Source organism: Sceloporus occidentalis, unplaced genomic scaffold (assembly GCF_023333645.1).
Source record: "Sceloporus occidentalis isolate IW3139 unplaced genomic scaffold, rSceOcc1.0.p SCAF_4, whole genome shotgun sequence".
Classification (NCBI taxonomy): Eukaryota; Metazoa; Chordata; class Lepidosauria; order Squamata; family Phrynosomatidae; genus Sceloporus; species Sceloporus occidentalis.
The window spans coordinates 204,733,148-204,754,636 of NW_028316984.1; positions in this window are offsets into that span (position 1 = coordinate 204,733,148).

Genomic DNA, 21,489 nt, shown 5'->3' on the forward strand with positions numbered 1-21,489 from the left:
ACAAAAACCAGCTGCTGTGATTGTGATCTTCTGTCCCAAGGGATGCTTTGACGGTGAGTTCCTGCATGGCAGAAGGGAGTTGGACTGGATGGCCCTTCTTGGGGTCTCTTCCAACTCTATAATACTATGATTCTTTGTCATCCTGAGGAAGTGAAGCACTGATCCGGCCTTTGCTTCCTCCCTCCTGCTCTTCTCCTTCTTCTTTCCTGGGAACCCTCTTAATCCCCTCTTAACTTCTAGAGCGCAAGATCCTTCTCCTTCTGACCTGAATCTGCCCGGCAGACTAATGGCGATAATGAATCAGAGGGAAGGCTGCTGCTGCTGCTGCTGCTGCTGCTGCGGCCTCTCTGCCAAGCGCTTAGGAGATTTTATCGCAAGCCCTGCGATGATGCTGTTTCTGGGCAAGCGGTTTTATGACCCAGAATCCCCCAGGGACCCGACACTCTTGGCATCGACAAGAGCCAATTGCTTTTCCCCTCCACAAACTTTCATTACTTTTTCAGGGGAAGCTTTTCCTCCTGCGCAAAGGTGAGCATCACTCCCGAGACCTCAGGCGCCACCGATCATACGGCATCATCATCTCTCGGCCTTGCATTGTTTAAGGGCGCCGTCAAAGCCCAGGTGCAGGAGCGGGACCGCCAGGCCAGAGGGACGCGACGGAGGGGTTGCAAGATGCGCAGAAGCCTCCTCTTCCTCCTGGAGGCATCAAGGCGTCCATTTCTCTCTGGACTTTATCACACGGGGAAAATTGGAAGGTTAACCAAGTGAGAATCTTGGGTCATCCAAGGTATTATTGCAAAAGTCTTTCACAAATGCGCAAATGGGTCGCATCCCATACAGAAATGTGCAATTACCAGGAATAGCTTCTTTTGCAAAAATACTGAATTTGCAAGTCCATTTCCATCGCAAATTTGCATTCATTTTGCAATTGCATTAGTGTGAAAGGCATTTCCAGTTCAACCATGGGATCCCCCCTGTGAGAAACAAACTACAATTCCCATGATCCTCTGTTGTGCGTTTGCTTCTGGTTCTCCTTCGTCTTCCCTGGCTGCCGAGAGGAAAGCAGCTGTTTCTCAAGGAGGAAAGAGCGAAGGAGGGGGAAATGGAAGGATGAGGAGCCTCAGCATGCCGCCACGCCCCCCCCCCCCCCATGCCACCGGGGAGGCGGCCGGAGGACTTGCCCCAAAGCCGCTCTGGCGGTGCACCTGCGGAGGGGAGAGGCCGGTGAGAGCAGCCTACTTAAGCCGGCTCGCTGGCACCCGAAGGAGGACGCCGCCATGCCCCCCCCCCATGCCACCGGGGAGGCGGCCGGAGGACTTGCCCCAAAGCCGCTGTCACTGCCGCTGCTGTAAGCATGGCTGAAAGAACTTTGGTTTGTGCCCCGTTACCATCTGGGCAGTTTTTTGGGTTTTTGTATTAGTGGTAACTCTGGGGGTTGGAGGGTTAATCTTGTTTGGATATTGCTATTGTTGCTATGTAATATTGCTGTTCTGTGATATGCAGTGATGTTATATTGATAAGTGTATTGTTGCCTTTTTTATTATTGAGATGTATTGCTAGTGATATTGTGATGTATTGAAATATGCAGTGTTATGTTGTTGTTATGTAAATTGTTGTATTCTCCTGCTGTAAACCGCCCTGATCTTTGGAAGGCGCCGTATAGAAATAATACATTTGTTTTATTATTTTATTATTATTCTTGCCCAGCTCCTTGGGTCCGGAAGCATAAAATCATCTTGATGTGATACTCCTCGCTCTGTGTGCGCACACACACACCCAAACACACACACACACCCTAATTTGAAATGAGAAACCTGATGGGTATGTAGTGGTGTGTTCCTTTGCCCTTGGATGCGCGCTGTGTTGCTTGGTGCGTGTGATAAGCAATTGCGCAGCTTCAGGCCTTTCTGGGATGCTGCCCCTTTCTCCTTCTTCCGAAGTCTCCTTCTGGTGGGCGGAGTGCTTGCATTCCTTCAAGGCCTCTCCAATCTCAGGCAAGGCTAAGCTGAGCCCATGCCGGGGTTGCCAGAGGCCGGTGTGGGCGGGGCCGGGGGCTGGGGGAGCGGAAGCGCCCCTCCTCCTGGGAAAGAAAGTGACGCTGGCGGCGCAGGGCAAGAGTCACCTTGAATGCTCCCTTCCCGACTCTTCCCTTTCCCCAGCACAGCAGGCTCCAAGCTCTCCGGCTCCCAGCGCGCCCTGGCTCCTGCTCAGTCTCTTGCCCCCGGCTGGGCTTCTCCTCGGGCCGGGCGGGGCGGGCTGGGGCGCCTGCTTCTCTAGGGGCTCCAGGTCGGACTTCTCTCCTTCCCGCTGCTGCTCGGCCTTTGGGTCTCACCCCTCCTCCTCCGGGTCCCTCTCTCCCCAGTTGGGACCCAGCTCTCTGAGTCAAAGGAAGAAGCGAAGTCGCCTTCCTCCCGGGAGCCCCTCAAACGGGAGTCTTCCTCCTGTGGGCCCCGGCCCTTCGCTGCAGGGATCCCGGGCTGCCGGATCGCTTTGGGCTCCTTCTCTTCTCCCCGGCCGCGCCCCTCTGCCCCTCCCAGCCCCCTCCTCTGGCTCCTCCTCCTCCTCTGGCTCCTCCTCCTCCTCCCTGTTCTCCCCCCTGCTCCCCATTAGCCTCCCCGGGGCTCTCTCCACCGCATCACAGGAGGTTGAGCAGAAGTCCTAACCCCAAAAGGGGACCAAGCCCCGAAAAGGGAGGCCATTCGAAAAAAAGGCAGGCATTACCAAATCAATGCTGGAAAGACTTCCTGACAGGAAATGCTGCTTGACAAGAGAAGAGTCCTAGAGTTGGAAGAGACCCCCAGAAGGGCCCTGATCCAGCCCAAGCCCCTTCTTCTGCCATGCAGGAACTCTCCATCAAAGCATCCCAGACAGAATGCCATCCAGCCTCTGTTTAAAGACCTCCAAGGAAGGAGGCTCCCCCACAACCTCCATTCAGGGAGTGTCTTCCACTGTCAAACAACCCAACAGTCAAGGAATTCCAACTAATATTGATCGGGAATCTCTTTTCCTGGAGTTTGCCTCCATTGCTCCATTGGGTCCTATTCTCTGGAACAGCAGAAAACAAGTTAGCTCCATCTTCAAGATGGCCTCCCTTCAAATATTTAAACAGAGCTATCATATCACCCCTCAACCTCCTCTTCTCCAGGCTAAACATGCCCAGACCCCTAAGTCCTTCCTCAAAGGGCTTCATGGCTTCCAGACCCTTCTTCACCATTCTTGCCTCCCTCCTTTGGATCCATGGCTCCAGTTTCTCAACATCCTTTTTGAATTGTTTTGCTCAGAATTGGAGACAGGGTTATTCCAGGTGAGGCCTGACCAAAGCAGAAGAGAGGGGCACTATGACTTCCCTTGATCTGGACACTAGACTTCTATTGATGCAGCCTAGAATCGCATTGGCCTTGTTAGCTGCCGCATCACACTGTTGACTCACGTTCAACTTATGGTCTACTTGTACTCCCAGATCCCTTTCACGCATATAAGTCTCTTGTTCAGCCAAGTGTCCTCCATCCTATATCTATGCATTCCTTTTTTTGCTCTAAGTGCAGTACATTATGTTTCTCTGTGTTGAATTTTATTTTGTTAGTCTTGGCGGAGTCTCCTTTAGAGGTTTCGAAGCAGAGGCTGGATGTTCCTCTGTCCCAGGAGGGCTTGGATGAGGTTTCCCTGCATGGCAGAAGAGGGTTGGAATGGATGGCCCTTTGGGGTATCTCCCAAATCTATCATTCTCTGGTTCTATGATCCAATGCCTGAGTGGCGCTGGCCTTAAAAGAGGACATTTCCACACCGACTGACCCCTTCCAAGGCTTTCTAGGCGCTTAGCTCAGCTCCATATTGCTTGACCTTTGTAGACACCAAACATCAAGTATAGGCACAAGCGCTAAGGAAGGCCACAGATATCGTTCCCATTTTCCAAGTTGGAGAGGGAGCGTGTGAGACGAGTGTGAGAAAGAGAGAGTTGTTTTCAGAACCCGCAGGTGACCATCCTTGGCAAAAACGAGGCAGACCTAGAGCAACGTTTCTCTTGGAAGATCTTGCCGTTCGTGTTCTACGCAATTGTTCCTCTACTCCCTGATTCACTCTAAAGATGCCTTATAAGCCAAGCTCAAAACAACCAAAAATACACTCTAAAAATAAAACGTCACGCGAAAAATCCATGCTTTGCAAGGTATAACAAAGTGAAATGTTGGTGGCAGCAGCGTTGGTGTTTGTCCCCTGCGGAGTGTGGGATCGTGCGGCGTTCTGGCTTGAGCTGGCAGATGTGCAAATGCACCAGTCCATGGTTGCTCAACTATCCTGAAGACCCTGTGAGGACAGAAGGGACAAAGGGGGGAGGTTACGTCACTGGACCCCAATAACCCCTCTCCTTTCTGATTCTACACCCCAAATCACCTGTCCCACTGGTGTACACCCCACATTTCAAGGGGGGGACAGGTGTGAGGTAGGTTAGAATCATAGAGTTGGAAGAGACCCCAAGAGCCATCCAGTCCAACCCCCTTCTTCTGCCATTCAGGAACTCTCAACCCAAGTATCCCTTGTGACAGATGACCATCCAGCCTCTGCTAAAAGACCTCCAAAAAGGAGACTCCACCTCGATTTGCCAAACAGGTCTCACCATCAGGAGGTTCCTCCTAATGTTAAGGTGGACCCTCTTTCCCTAGAGTTTGCATCCATTCCTCCATTGTGTCCTAGTCTCTGGAGCAGCAGAAAACAAGCTTGCTCCCTCCTCAATACGACATCCCTTCAAATGTTTAAACAGGGCTCTCATGTCACCTCTAAACCTTCTCTTCTCCAGGCTAAACATCCCCAGCAATTCCCAAGTCTCTCCTCACAGGGCTTTATGGTTTCCAGACCCTTCACCATTTTGATGGCCCTCCTTTGGACACGGTCCAGTTTCTCGACATCATTTTTGAATTGTGGAGTCCAAAACTGGACACAGGATTATTCCAGGTGTGGCAGAATAGAGTGGCACGATACTTCTATTGATGCAGCCTGGAATTGCATTGGCCTTTTTAGCTGCTGCATCGCACTGTTGACTCATGTTCAATTTGTGATCTACTTGGACTCCTAGATCCCTTTCACACGTAGAAGTCTCTTGTTCAGGCAAGTGTCCCCCATAATCCTATATTTGTGCATTTCAGTTTTTCTACCTAAGTGCAGTATCTTATATTTCTCCCTGTTGAAGTTCATTTTGTTATCCTTGGCCCAGCTCTCTAATATATTAAGGTCATTTTGGATTTTGATCCTGTCCCCTGAGGTATTCGCTAATTTGGTGTCATCTGTAAATTTGACAAGCATGTCTTCTATTCCTTCATCCAAGTTATTGACAACGATGTTGAATAGCAGTGGGCCCAGGACAGAACCCCACTGGACACCCCACTGGACACCCCACTGGTGACTTCTCCCCATCGTCACCATTTGTGTTTCATGGGATGGGGAGGTAGATGACCCCCTATCCCTTGATGGGGATAGATCTGCATGGCCTCCCCATTGATGGTTGAGGGGGAAGGTGGGCTAGGAATGCAGGATGATGGGATTTCATCCTTGAAAGAGGGCAACTGCAGGGCGGAGCAGAGAAATGGCCTCTCGAGCTCCTTCTCCGAAGGCAAGGAGGGTTAATTGCGGCTGGCTCAATTAGGGAGACTTGACTGAGCATGTGTGAGTGTGCGCATGCATGAATATGTGCGCACGTGCCGGGTGTGTGCGATGGAGAAAAGGAGAGTGCTTGAGGGTAAATTAAGACAGCATTTAGCTTTGCTCCTTATTAGCCGCGCATACATTTCCCCCAGAGGCTAATTACCACTGTCACACGGAGTGTCTCCTCCGTTTACAGCTGAGCCAGGGATCCCTTGTCCTGATAGATTTTGCCACAGAACATGTCGCAGTAATGAATGAACAGAAGCGCCGTTTCAGGGGAGGGATTGTCAGGCGGCCAAGAAAACCCCTTCCCCAGAAGAAAAGGCAGAAAGAAGGACAGAGGGAGCGAAGGAGGGAGCCGCTGGATTGGAAGAGAAGAGAAGAAGATAATAACTAGAATACATTTCATTGGGGGATGTTGTAACAACTGTCTCTGGCTGGAATGTGGTTCCTTGCAAAGAGCCCAACTGGGCGCTTTTGAGGTTTTCCAAGAGAGGCATGGAGAGCAAAACCTATACGAAGAGCTGTTGCAGGACTTGGCCCCGCTGGGGGAGAGACCCTGGGGGAGAGAATGCGGACGGCTCTCTTGGTTGCAGCAGGTTAATTTCAGGCCCAGAATTCTTTGAGTTTAAAATCTTGAGTTAGGAGCCATTTCCAAATGGTTTTACATTCCAGAACAGAGCATTTGACATGACCTGAATCCCATCATCCTGGCAAGCTTTGCTCTCAATACATTTCAGTACTATAATTTTCAACTCCTGAGCATAAGTAAAATTCCGACTCAAATCTACTCTCTACGTGGTCAATATGGTCAATATGGTCTGGCAAGTGTTGACCACAGAGTTGCCCTGGAGGACCTGGCCATTCCTAGAGAGAACACTCCACTCAGCATTTCTAGCTCCTCCAGCGCAGTTCTATGGTCAGTTGTTGGAGGATGTTGACGACAACAGAGTTGCACTGGAGGACCTAGAGTTTCCCAGAGAGGTGTTCTCTCAGGTACAAACACATTGTTTTTCTTATGTTCAGCTTTTCCACATTCATGGGGGTCCTGTGCCCTAACCCCAGTGAATGTGGAGAAGAAAGACAAGTGTACATTAGAAGGAACTTCTTGAAGGCAAGAGTGATTCAGCAATGGAACCAACGGTCAAGAGAAGTGGTGGGGCCTCCTTCTCCAGAGGTTTTAGAATCATACAACCATAGAATCATAGAATCATAGAGTTGGAAGAGACCCCAAGAAGGGCCATCCAGTCCAACCCAATTCTACCATGCAGGAACTCTCAATCAAAGCATACCCGACAGATGGCCATCCAGCCTCTGTTTAAAGACCTCCAAGGAAGGAGACTCGTACCAATCTCCGAGAAAGGAGTGTGTTCCTCTGTCGAACAGCCCTTACTCTCAGGAAGTTCCTCCTAATGCTGAGGAGGAATCTCTTTTCCTGGAGCTTGCATCCATTGCTCCATTGTCTCCTGTTCTCTGGAACAGCAGAAAACAAGCTTGCTAATACAGTGCTACCTCGGGTTACGAAATTAATTCGTTCCGCGGCGCCGTTTGTAACCCGATAAATTTCGCAACCCGAAAAGGCGCTGGAAAGCCGCTAGCCGCCCGCTAGCCGCGCTTTCAGATTTGAATTTCGCGCCGAAAAAAATTTCGTAACCCGAAAAAATCTTCGTAACCCGGAACAGTTTTTTCCTATCTAACTTTTTCGTACCCCGGAAATTTCGTAAAGCGAGCAATTCGTATCCCGGGGTACCACTGTACTGAATAGGAGACCCCTTCAAATATTTAAACAGGGCTATCAGATCATCTCTTAACCTTCTCTTCTCCAGGCTAAACATCCCCAGCTCATTCAGTCATTCCTCATAGGGCATGTTTTCCAGACCCTTTTAGTCCCCCTCCTTTGGACACATGGCTCCAGTTTCTCAATGTCCTTTTTGGATTGTGTTGCCCAGAACTGGACACAATATTCCAGGTGGGGCCTGACCAGAGCAGAATACAGTGGCACTATTACTTCTCTTGATCTAGACACTATACTTTTATTGATGCAGCTTAAAATTGCATTGGCCTTGTTAGCTGCCACATCGCACTGTTGACTCATGTTCAACTTGTGGTCTACTTGGACTCCCAGATCCCTTTCACATGTATAAGTCTCTCCTTAAGGCAGGTGTCCCCCATGATCCTAGATCTGTGGATTTCATTTTTCTGCCCTAAGTGCAGTACTCTGTGTTGAATTTCATTTTGGTCATGAAGAGATTTGGTCCTGGAAGTTGCGGAGATGGGGGCAGATGAGGAGGAGGAGGAGGAGGAGGAAAAGAGGAAGAGGAAGGCAGATCCAGGGCAGGGGAAGGGGCAGAGGAAGAGGAGGGACAGCAAAGACCAGAAACTTCAGCAATCCGAACTAAGACCAGAAACGGCAAAATGCAGGCCTATGACTAACATCTTCAATTTCTTTCCCCTGTTTGCCTGATGAAGAAGCCAGTCTGACTTTGAAAGCTTGCAACATGTCATTGTGCATTTTGGTTTGTCCAATAAAGGTATCATTGTTTGGATGTTATTTGATTTGCCATATAGCCAACATGGATACTGCTAGATGTTGCCCACTGAGCCATGCTTTCTCATGTGGTACATAGCTCTTTGCCAGGGCCTTCAGTGTGCCCCTCAATTTCATGGGACTGCAGAAACACCACCAGCACATTATCCCCAAAGACCTGAGGGTTCAGATGTAACACTGGTTGCAGTGTGGCAGGACTCAGAAGAAGGGCATCCGGTGGAGCACTTCATGCACTGAGCTGCGCATGTGAAAATTTTTGCTCTGCGAGTGAGCTGTAGGATCTCGGCCAAAAAATTGCTATAGAAACTAAAGGAGAATGTGAACTCTGGAGTCATCTCCATCCAAGAATCACTTTCAAATCTGTGAGGTTTTTATTTCTGGAGGAGCTTCGTATTTGGAATGCAAGACGCCTTTAGAGAGACATCCAAATGGGTGCAATGCCTCTCCATTTGCTGACGCCTTTCTGTGTCAGAAGAGCTCCTCTCTCCCCCTCCCTCCCTCTCTCTTTCTTTGGCCACTTTTGGGACCAGGGAGCTTCATCGGTCAGCCATCCAGCCCCTTGCCCCATATTCTGGAGGGACGGCTCCCCTGAGCAGCATTGGTGACATTGGAGATGTCGAGTGAAATGAACTTTGCACCTGCTCAGAAGCACCTACTCCTTTCTTCACTGTTTTCCACTCTCACTGAGGCTTCTTGTCCCCATTTATTTTATCAGTGGGCTTGGTGCATCCCTTGGAATATCCCTCTCCCTGACCCCAAGCTGTCATTCGGCCCTAGATCCCTGTGGGATCCCTGACTCTGTCTCTCCTGTCATTCAGACTGAACCAAGATTCTCCTTCCTTCTGGCTTCCTGAGTGCATGAGGGGTCCAAGAAGGCAGAGGCAGGAGACCCTGACCCCTACATTCCCAAACCATCAGACATCCCCCCCCCACAACCCCTGCCCTCCATGTTGAGTGGCAACATTGGAAGGTGTGCTCAGTTGATGTTCTTTGCTGATCCCAGGACACATTCTACTCCCAGCTCCAGGGGTTTCTGGATGAAACGGATTTTCTAGATCCATTTCAATCTGGCTTCAGACCTGTCAGCTGAGCTGAGCAGCTCCCATCCCATCCTCTTCCTCCAAGGCTGGATCTTCATGGCCCCAATTGCCTTCCCCTCCCCAAAGTACGGAGCTGCATCAGAAGTGACTTTTTCACACGGAGGAATGTATCACTGTCCCAAAAGAAGAAGGGGGGGGGCAATCCGAAAATGCAAGAAATTGCGTAGTAGCTTATCACATACACAGACGAACGCAGCATCCACCCAAAAGAGAATCAATGCAAATGCGAATGAATTCATTGCATGAGTACGACGTACCCATTGGCTTCTTGATTTCAAATTGGTGTGTCTGCACATGCGCAGGGAGGACAGGATCCCACGTCCAACAGTAATCCCACGGCCAAACTGGAGATGTGTTTCATACTAATGCAAATGCGAATTGACTGTGAATTCGCAATGTAAAAGGATTTATAAATTCGATATTTTACTGAATCCAGCTATTCCTGGGATGTTTCACGGCTGCGTTTGGAGGGCCTTCCGTTTGTGTTCGACGTCGTTTGAAAATCTTTTTGAAATTATGTGAGATACCTTGGATGACCCTGGATTAGCCTTCGGTTAACCTTCCAGTTTTCCCCTTCTGATACAGTCAAAGGACTGGCAGGTGAGCAGGGGAGGTTTGGGGTGAAGGGCCAGAGATTTGCCCTCGTTCCTTGTCCAAAGGCGCATCTTTACCCATAAGCCACAGACAGGACTCTGCCCTACACACATGTAGAACTCCACCCTAGATATGGGGCAAGGGTGGCAAACCTGTGCCCCTCACATCAAAGTGGGGTGTTGTTCAGTGGGGCTCATTCCTAGTCCCAGACCGCATGGTCTGAAATCCTACCTTGACCTTGCATAGGGCAAATGCCATCTGCACAGCGCATGCCCCGACTGCATCCCCATGCCGGCATGATGTTGCACGCCCACCACATGGCAGGCGGCATTATGGTGCTTCTCTGGTGCTGCATCCAGATGATGCGGCACCAAAGGAGCACCAACCCATGCCTTTGTGTGATGGTTGTGTTGCACCCCTCCTGCAGAATATGGACGCTGTCCAACCCATGGTCCACTTGCTCACATTCATCCCGATCGTCCCCTTCTGCTTTGGGAAATGGACAGGGGCACCTTCTCCAGTTTCCAGCAAAGGAAGCGGTGCATTGAAGGCAGTGACAAATAGTGATGCATCACCCAAGCATGCAGAATTGCATGTGAGAGAGTAAAACCCGAGGAACTCAGCGTACACCACTGTGAACTGGATGCATCCATCCCAAAAGTGCAACAGCTTGTAAAAGGAAATGTAGATAGGTGGAGGGCACCTACTGAGTCCGGCCTCCATGTGGAAAGATTTCATTACAAGGCTGAGTGCTGGAGGAAAAGAAGCCCAGCTGCGAAGAAGGAGCATTTGCCCTCTGCGTCAGTCAAAGCAGCTCCCACGGATGTGGGAAGAGCGGAGGTGGGAGTGCTTTTGAGAAACCAACCAGCCTAGGGCCACGTCAGGGTCCCCCATTTCCATGTTAGAGTCCAGGGTGTTAATTGGATTTATGTTCCCCCGTAGCAAAATACAAGAGAAAGAGAGAAAGGGGGGTCCGGGATTCCACCTAAACATTAGGGCTGTGTTCCCATTATGCTTTAAATTGAATCACCAATCGGGTTATATGACCGTCGTTCCCATTTGAAACAGGTTCTGATCCTACTGGGATTGGTTCCAATCGCCATGAAGGTAAACACACACAAAAAACCGAAAAATGTTTTTTCCTGACACTAGTTCTTTGGGGTCCCTTTGAAAAGAATTGATTCCAAAGTGTGTTCAACAAGTGGGAACAACGGATCTGAATCACATTGTTCTGGAAGGAAGGGACTAATGGCAGACAGGTCTTTACCATCCCTCCTTGGTTTCTGGTAGATCCTCCATTCCCCCCAGATCCCCCAAAAGAGGAATGAGTCCCTTATGACTCTTTCCAGATCCAGGATTCTGGGATTCTATGATTCCATAAGGATCACTGCCTTTTCCTTTGCTCCTCTCACTTCATCATCTCAGTCACTCTTGAAGAAGGTGAGGAGGGGGGCAGGCAGTGGCTGTAACTGACCCCATGCTCAGGGCCTTGTGGGCATTTTACACATGGGTTAGAAGCATTGGACTGTTGGAGACCAAGGTTTGGTTCTAAGCTCAGCCACGAAAACCCACTGGGTGACCTTGGGAAAGTCACACTCTCTCAGCCTATATCTGTGCATTTCATTTTTCTGCCCTAAGTGCAGTACCTTACATTTCTCTGTGTTGAATTTCATTTTATTAGCTTTGGCCCAGCTTTCCAGTCTATTCGGGTGGTTTTGAATTTTGATCCTGTCCTCTGGAGTATTAGCTATTCCTCCTAGTTTGGTGTCATCTGGAAATTTGATAAGCATGCCTTTATTCCTTTATCCAAGTCATTGATCAAGATGTTGAACAGAAAACTGGGCCCAGGACAGAGCCCCACTGGTCACTTCTCTCCAGGACGAAGAAGAAGAGGAGGAGCCATGGCTGAGCACCCTTTGGGTTCGGCCAGTCCTCGATTTGAACCCAGCTCTTCCTTGTCCAACACTCTTACCACACAGTCTCAGGGTCATTCTGCAAACACAAATTCCCAGCAGTGGCTGAGTATTTTCTTCATCCTTTCCTCTTCATCTGACCTTTCAAAGCAAACCTGGGCCCGAGTGAGTCAGGGCCAGCTGACATTTTCTCTCCAAAAGCCCCCTTGGGCTCAGAGCCAGTGTTTCAAATGGAGTCCTCCTCCCTCCGCACTTGGCTTTCTCAGGTGCTTTCCATACCCAGACTGCAAAATTAAGCAAGACGGAAGAGCAGCCGGAGGAAGCTACTGCGTTTTTCTGCAGCTGTGAACAGATTTGACACCTTCCATTTGCAGGAATGCAAGCCATTATTAAAAGTTTGCACGAAATATTCTGTCCTGAGGCAAATATTCTGTCCTGAAAGACTGGGAAGGCTTCCTAAGTCCTCATTGTCGCAGGGGATTTCCAATGCACCGGCCCAGTTCCTGGAGTGCAGCCATGACTTCTGGGTTTTCCAGGCTTCTCTGCTTCCATTGCATTGGTCTCCCTGCCCCTGGTTTTAGGGCCAAGGTCTGCATTTTGACCCAGCTTTTTCCAGCAATTCCTGGGGGCACCTGAGGTGGCTTGGCACGAAAAGGGCCTCCCAAAGATGGCTCAGGGGCCTCAGCCCAGGTCTCTCCATTGACCTTCTGCAGCAGAGTTCAACCTCACACAGGATGATGGGTAATCTCTGTAATCCACCCCCCCCCCCAACCTCCCATACAACACTCTAGGAGAAAACCAATGGTTCCACACAGTTTCCATCCAGTATCCACACATCCCAAACTCTTTTGGCAAGTCAGAAATACGGGTTATTGCAGTGGACCCTTGGTATCCACCAGGATTTGTGAGTCTGGGCCTAGTTGTCTGTGGCTTCTGGGATCTGAAGTCAATAAGGACTGGAGAGTCAAAGGTTGGGAACCGCTGGACAGAGGGCCTTTGGTGTCCCTCGGTGTGTAGTGCACTCTCCTTCCTTGGAGGACTTTAAACAGAGGCTGGATAGCCATCTTTGGGGTATGCTTTGATTGAGAGTTCCTGCATGGCAGATTGGGGTTGGACTGGATCAGGACCCTTTTTGGGGTCTCTTCCTACTCTCAGATTCTATGAGTCTATGAACCTTGCACTGAATGCAGACAAAAAATATCCCGGCACATCCACAGGTGCGCATGCATTAAGACACCAAGAACCTTATCACTTTATTAAACAAACCCAGCAGGCAAACAGAAAAGACGAGTGTTTTTTATCTCTCCCTCTGCGTGACATTGTCTTCCGGTTGTAAAAGTGTCTGTGCCATTTGCCAAGCTGAAGCAATCCGTTTGGCCAAAATGACCCTTTTTACAACACTCTCCCACGCTTTGACAACCCGAAGAGAAGGGGAGTTACACAGAGGGTTTGTTTAATAATGAGTTAAGGCACCAAGAGCATGGCATCCCCTTTTTCAAATGGAAAGCAGACGTCTTCAGCCCTTCTGGACTTGGCAAGCCCTGAGGCTTTCAGGCCCCAGAGACATCACAGCCCCCATCACAGTCAATGGCGTTTGTCACACGAAGGAGACCGGGAGCTTTTCCCCATGAATATCCCAGGAAACGTGCGTAATTAAGCGAAACAATTTCACACGACGTCCGCACAAAACCTGCCATTAAACTGGTCACAAAACAGCATTATTGTGCATCTTTTTACTTTCAGGAGTTCAGCAACAATGCATTTCCAATATCACTTTATTTGCGCAATTGCGTGCGATAACCATTCACACATTTAGTCACCATTTCTGCTTCATTTGTGGGATGCTTTAAGTGTGCTTTAATCTCTCTTTAATGTCAGAATCAGCCCCAGTGACACAAACGCCAATGGCCAGTTGGATCCCACTCCATTCCAGCTCCCCATGTTTTTAAAAGGTGGGGATCCTTGATCTCAGATCCCACCAAGACTGGTTAAACTCTATGAGAGGTGGATCGTTGCTGGTTCTGCTGGTCCTGAACCTTTCCTCCTCTTTTCCTAGGAGATGCATCGACAAAAGGGTCTGCATCCGAATGATGAGTTAAAGGCGGGCAGCAATTAATAGGGATCATCATCCCTCATCATCCCTCGCCCAGAACCAACTTCAGTCTGGGAAGTTTGGGAAACACCAGGCAAGGAATTTCATAGCACATTAAAGGCATTAAAACCAGGTACATGTGGTGCAGTGGCTTGAGCTTTGGAGACCAGGGTTCGAATCCTTGCTTCTCCTGGAAACCCATTTAGGGATGTTTGGCAAGCCACACTCTCTCAGCCTCAGAGAAGAGCAATGGCAAAATTCCCTCTGAACAAATATGGCCAAGGGAACCCCATGACGGGTTTGCCCTAGGACTGCCATAAGTCGGAAATGACTTGAAAACATGCAACAACAACAACAACAACAACAATGTTGGAGCGTGTCCAGAAGTGGGCAACAAAAATGGTGAAGGGTCTGAAAACCATGGAGCCCTATGAGGAGAGACGTGGGAAGCTGGGGATGTTTAGGTTGAGAAGAGAAGGTTAAGAGGTGATATGAAAGCCATGCTTAAATATTTGAAGGGATGTCATATTGAGGAGGGGGCAAGCTTGATTTCTAGAATCACAGAATCATAGAGTTGGAAGAGCCCCCAAGGGCCATCCAGCCCAACCTCATTGTGCCATGCAGGAAATCACAATCAAAACTGCTCCAGAGAATAGGACACAATGGAGCAATGGATGCAAGCTCCAGAAAAAGCGACTCCAGCTCAACATTTGGAGGAATGTCCTGGCAGTAATAATATATATTTGAAGGGGTTTCATATTGAGGAGGGAGCAAGCTTGTTTTCTGCTGCTCCAGAGAACAGAACCTGGAACAAGGGATGCAAGCTCCAGGAAAAGAGATTCCAGCTCAACATTCAGAGGAACTTCCTGAGAGTCAGGGCTGTTCGACAGTGGAACAAACTCCTTCGGAGGGTGATAGAGTCTCCTTCTTTGGAGGTCTTTAAGCAAAGGCTGGATGGCCACCTGTCAGGGATGCTTTGATTGAGAGTTCCTGCATGGCAGAAGAAGGGGGTTGGACTCCATCAGGGCCCTTGTGGTCTCTTCCAACTCTAGGATTCTATGGTTTTTGGAAAGAGTCCTTTGCCTTGGAGTGGCTTCTGCAGCCAAATCTCTCCCTTTCCCCATAGGTCTCCAGTGCAGAGCATGCAGCTGCTGAAATGCCCAGCAATGGAGGCCACGAAACCCCCTGAACCTCACCCCTTTGGTGTGCTTCCACTCCCCAGACACCGGACTCTCTCTCCCAGGGCCAGCCCCATTGGTTTCCAAAATTCACCCCTTCTTTCCTCCGCTGCGATTCCTTTGGGGCCCCTGAAGCTCTCAGGAGGATGCTTGGGCCAACGGCGGAGAAATACGGTGGAAAGTGAAATACGTCTTGTGGTTGGTTCGGTTGTTGTTGTTGTCGTTGTTGCAGCAGCAGATGTAGACAAATGGCGGGCGTTCCTTCCGATCGCAAAGTCTTCGCTTTGCCAACAAATCCATCCCAGCTCCTTCCTGCTGCAGATTTCAATTTAGATTGCGGGCTGTTTCTGCTGCGACAAAGTATAAAAATCACCGCCCAGCCTTACTCACACACACAAACACACACACACACAGAAAGAGGCACACCATCCCTTTTGACCATGAGGTGGGCCAAGGCAGCAGGATCATCTTCCATCCGTTTATCACCTGGGGCTAATTTCGGCATTGAAGAGAGATTAAAGTGCATTTAAAGCATCCCACAAATGAAGCAGAAATGGTGAGTAACTGCGCAAATGATCATCACACGCAATTGCGCAAATAAAGTGACATTGGAAATGCATTGTTGCTGAAATCCTAAAAGTAAAAAGATGTGCGTTAATGCTTGTTTGGGGCCACTTTAATGGCAGGTTTTGTGCAACGCCGTGTGAAATCTAGGATATTCACAAGATAGACTCCCAATCTCCTTCTTGGGCTAAACTCCTTAGCATCCTCCATAAGATGCAGGGCCTCCTTGCTCCAGCCTATGGACTTCTGGGATTTGTAGTTTCACAAGGCCTTTAGCCTCCTCCGCCCCAAAATGCCGGTGCCTCACAAAGCGACAAACCCCAGGATTCTGTCGGATGGAGCCATGGCACTTAAAGTGGTTTTTAACCGCATTACTTTATTATACAGTGTAAATGCACCCCAAGAAGAATCCTGGAATGATGTGAATCTTGGCCGTTTGAGACGTGCTCTTTGCAAAATTCACACACAGAGGTTTTAGTTCAGAATACAAAGCATCTGAGGAAGCTCATGCTGCCAACTTCTTTCTTCCAATTAGTCTCAAAGGTGCTACAAGATCTCTCTACATGTTGTTGTTGTTGTTGCTGCATCCAAATGCATCTGGGGAAGTAGACCAAATCTGCAAAAGATCATGCTGCCAACTTCTTTCTTTCAGTGAGTCTCAAAGGTGCTGCAAGATCTTTCATAATATTAAAATTAATGTTGTTTTCTGAACAAAAAACAACATTTTTTCTGTGCAAAATAGGCAGCCTAGCTCTCTGCAGAAAATGCCGCATGAAGCAGCCACATGCAAGATGTGTGCTTGTGTGTGTGTGTGCACGCGCAAAAAGTGTCGCATTGTCAATAGTCTTTGGAGAACTGTGCCGTGTTCATCGACTTTCTCTCAGCAAGGGGAAAATAGCTAAAATTGCTTGTTTCTTTCTTTAAAAAGCAGCATCGCATTCCTGGCCCAAACCTCACAGGTGTCCCAAGCGCCGACTCCCACTTGCCCCAGTTTCTGCAGTCCAACCGCGTCCTGCGTCACGCGAAGGATGGGGCGCAAGAGAGTTTTTGATAGATGCTTCCAGTGCACATAATGCTACAAACCACAAACCACGTTTGGTGGCATTCACATTCATTTTTTTGCCTAAGGAGATCATTGAATCCTAGAGTTGGAAGAGACCCCAAAAAGGCCAAAAAGGCCCAACCCCTTGATTCTGCCATGCAGGAACTCTCAATCAAAGCATCCCAACCAGATGGCCATCCAGCCTTTGCTTAAAGACCCCCAAGGAAGGAGACTCCACCACAATCTCCACTGAAGGAGTGTCTTCCATTGCCAAACAGCTCTTACTGTCAGGAGGTTCCTCCTGAGGTTGAGCTGGGATCTCTTTTCCTGTACTTTGCATCCATTACTCTGTTTTCTATTCTCTGGAGCAGCAGAAAACAAGCTTGCTCTATCCTCAGTGTGATGTCCTTTCAAATACTTAAACAAGGCTATCATACCCACTCTTAACCTTCTCTTCTCCAGGCTAAATATACCCAGCTCCGTAAGTTGTTCCTCATAGGGCTTCATGGTTTCCAGACCCTTCACCATTTTAGTCCCCCTCCTTTGGACGCATGGCTCCAGTTTCTCCACATCCTTTTTGAACTGTTTTGCCCAGAACTGGACACAGCATTATTCCAGGTGGGGCCTGACCAAAGCAGAATAGATGGCACTATTATTTCTCTTGATCTAGACACTATATTTCTATTGATGCAGCCTAGAATCGCATTGGCTTGTTTAGCTGCCGCATTGCACTGTTGACTCATGTTCAACTTGTGGTCTACTTGGACTCCTAGATCCCTTTCACATGGAATTCTCACTGAGTTATTTCTCCTGACTCTTTTTCCAGGCGGGAAACCAATAACGGTGGGAATTCTTCTCCATCATCATCTGCCCAGTGCAACCGTTCCAAAGCACCCATGATCTGCTGCACCTGAGATGGAGCCCTTAGGTCTTAGAACCATAGAATCACAGAATCCTATAAAAGTCACAATCTCTCAGCCTCAGAGGAAGGCTAAAGCAACCCACTGTCTGAGCAAACCTTGCCAAGGAAACGTAGGGTCGCCATAATCTGGACCCATTTCAAACTGGCTTTAGGGCAGGATACGGAGTTGAGACTGCCTTGGTCGCCTTAGTTGATGATCTCCATCTGGGCATCGACAGGGGTAGTGTGATCCTTTCGGTGCTCTTGGACATCTCAGCGGCCTTCGATACCATCGACCATGGTATCCTTCTGGAACGCCTGAGGGAGTTGGGGATCGGGGGCACTGCGCTCCAGTGGCTCCGGTCCTATCTCTCGGGAAGGTTCCAGTCGGTGAGGCTTGGGGACAGTTGCTCTTGTAAAAGAGAGCTGACATCTGGCGTTCCGCAGGGCGCCATTCTATCCCCCATGCTATTTAATATTTGCATGAAGCCGCTGGGAGAGATCATCCAGAAGCATGGAGCTCGGTGTTATCAATACGCTGATGACACCCAGATCTATCTCTCCATGTCTCTGACTTATCCAGTGACTAAGGATGGCATCTCTCCTCTGGATGCCTGCCTGGAGTCAGTAATGGGCTGGTTGAGGGAAAACAAACTCAGGCTGAATCCAGAGAAAGCAGAGGTACTCGTGATAGGTACCCCAAGTCCAGACAGGGAGATTTGCCATCCAGTCCTGGACAGGGTCACACTTCCCCTAAAGGACAAAGTTCGCGGTTTGGGAGTACTCCTGGACTCATCCCTACAGTTATCATCCCAACTGGATGCAATGGCCAGGAGTGTTTGGTACCAGCTTTGGCTGATACACCAACTGTGTCCCTGTCTGGACCAAAAGGACCTAGAAACAGTAGTACATGCGCTGGTAACCTCTCGCTTGGATTTCTGCAATGCTCTCTACATGGGGCTACCTTTGTACCAGGTTCGGAAGCTTCAGCTAGTTCAAAACGCTGGAGCCAGATTGGTCACTGGAACTTCAAGGTCGGACCATATAACTCCTGTATTAACATCTCTTCACTGGCTGCCTATTAGCTTCTGGGCTCAATACAAAGTGTTGGTTATTACCTTATAAAGCCCTACATGGCTTGGGCCCGAGTTACTTGAGGGAGCGCCTCTCCCGACACAATCTGCCCCACACCCTCAGAACAACAGGGAAATACTTACTTGAGTACCCTAAAGTGAGACTGGTAGCAACTCACCAAAGAGCATTTACATCAACAGCTCCGACGCTTTGGAATAAACTTCCGGAGGAGATTGGGCTTAGTTCCACCTTGGACGCCTTGAAAAAGCCTTGAAGACTCATCTTTTCCGGTTAGCAAACCCTCCTGACTCTTTGTAGAAAGTTATTCCCTGATCGAAGCTCATTTCAAGATGTTTAACTACGACTGATAGAATCTATGACTGTTTTTATTTGTTGATTTTAAGAAATTTTATTGAATTGTATATGTAACTGTAATTATTGTGGTACATTGTGGTACGTTGTAATATGTACTTTTCTGATTGATTCTGTAAACAGCTTTGATCTTGCTGGAAAAGCGGTATACAAATAACGTTTTGTTTTATATTTTTATAAGTTGGAAATGACTTGAAAGCACACAACTGGAGAGTTGGGGGGAATGGTCCCTGCATCCGTCAGTTGTCCATCCCTGCTCCAGCCCAACTCAGCCCCCAAACTGGTGTGGAGGAGAAGACTGTTTCTTGCTGGTTTCCTGGTGAGGGATTGTAGCCCTTTCCCACATTACTGCCGCCTTGAATGCCCAGATGGTTGGCGCCAGCAAGTGCAGGAGGAACATGGCTGCCATGGACCAACTTCAGCCCATAGTGGCCCCATTCTAGACAGTCTGCCTGGGCCATCCACTGGGACCTCCATGAAACCCACCAGTTTGGCTGTTGGCTCAATGGACCAACTGCAGTCCATAACTGAAGGAACTGCAATAATGGGGGGGAAGAAGGGAGATGCAAAGGCTTCCAGAAGAGGCAACCGGGGGAAATGTGGTCTTTCGGGAAGAACAAAGAGCCAGGATGTAAAATATAATAAACAAGTGGTCCCTCCTCATATGTTGCGGTTGGGTGAAAGACTCCGGTGAATGCGGAAAAAACGCAAACAAAATAAACACTCTTCTTTATACCTGAGAGATCACCTCTCTAGGAATCTCCAGATCCTCCCGTGCAACTCTATGGTCAACACCTGCAGATGTTAACCATAGAGTTACACAGGAGTGCCTTTAAATGGCTAGAGAAGTGTTTTGTCTAGGAATCTCCAGATCCTCCCGTGCAACTCTGTGGTCAACATCTGCCAGATGTTGATCGTAAAATCATGCTTCAAATGGTCAACGTTTGGAACAATTGCACTGGAGGACTTAAGAGATTGCTAGAGAGGACATATTAATCAAAACTGCAAATAATCAAATCTGCAAAAGTCAAATCCACAAATGTGGAAACTATAATCTGTATAAAGTCATCTTCTCCCCAAAGCACCAGGCTTGCTAGAACTGGGGAACTGCAACACCACAAGAGTTTATTGCACTTGAGCAAACGTGACACATGCCAGTCCCTTTTGCATTTGGGGTGGGGATGAAGAAAGGACTCCCCTCCAGACTTTGGCCTTCTGGAAATGAGGCTTTTTGTGGCAGGAGGATCAGTTCCTCCCTCCCTTGTTTCTTGGACATCAGGAGAAAAGGCACCAATTAAAGGGGAGAGCTGAGAAGAGAAACCAACGGAATTAGGCCAAATGGGCAGGGAGCAGCTTTGTGTGTGTGTCTTTGTGTTTTGCGGGTAGCAGCACAGTGCATCAAACATATCCATGTTTCATGAGTTGCTGCAATCCTTCACCGGCAAGAGGCAGAAAATGCCCCGGATCTTGCAAAGATTGCCGAGGGACAAGCCTCGATGTCACTGATTCGATTCACTCAGTGCTTTGGTGGAGAAGAAGCACCCAGCTTTTAATGAACTGATTTAGTGGCATTAATTGGAGGATGTTAAAAGCAAAGGTATTGATAGGCTATCAAAGGCAGTTGCCATGAGTTTCATCGTCAAGTGCAGAAAAGCACAAATCCAGCCGGTGTTGTTGTGATGGCTTTGGCTCATAGTTGCACAACTCAAAAACTGTGTGGGCAGGTGAACATCCTCCATCCCTTGGGCTTCATGCATCCCCAACGAAGGTGGAGGAGAGTGTGGGCTCCGTTCTTACCCAAGAGATAGCTTTTACGCAAAGTGCAGCAGACCTGTCTAGGAATCCTAGTAGACCACAAGTTGAACATGAGTCAACAGTGTGATGCAGCAGCTAAAAAGGCCAATGTGGTTCTAGGCTGCATCAATACAAGTATAGTGTCTAGATCAAGGGAGGTAATGGTGCCACTCTCTTCTCCTTTGGTCAGGCTCCACCTGGAATAATCCTGTGTCCGGTTCTGGGCAAAACGATTCAAAAAGGATGTGGAGAAACTGGAGCCATGGGTCCAAAGGAGGGCCACCAAAATGGCAAAATGCTTTGAAACCATGAAGCCCTATGAGGAGAGACTTAGGAAGCTGGGAATGTTTAGCCTGGAGAAAAGAAGGTTAAGAGGCGATATGAGAGCCCTGTTTAAATACTTGAAGGGATGCCATATTGAGGAGGAAGCAAGCTTGTTTTCTGCTGCTCCAGGGAACAGGATCTGGAGCAATGAATGAAAACTGCAGGAGAAGAGATTCCAGCTTAACATTAGAACTTCCTGACACTAAAAGCTGTTCAACAGTGGAACACAATCCCTCTGTGATTTTGGTGCAGTCTCCTTCTTTGGAGGTCATTAAACTGAGTCTGGATAGCCATCTGTTGGGGATGCTTTGATTGTGAGTTCCTGCATGGCAGAATAGAGTTGGACTGGATGGCCCTTG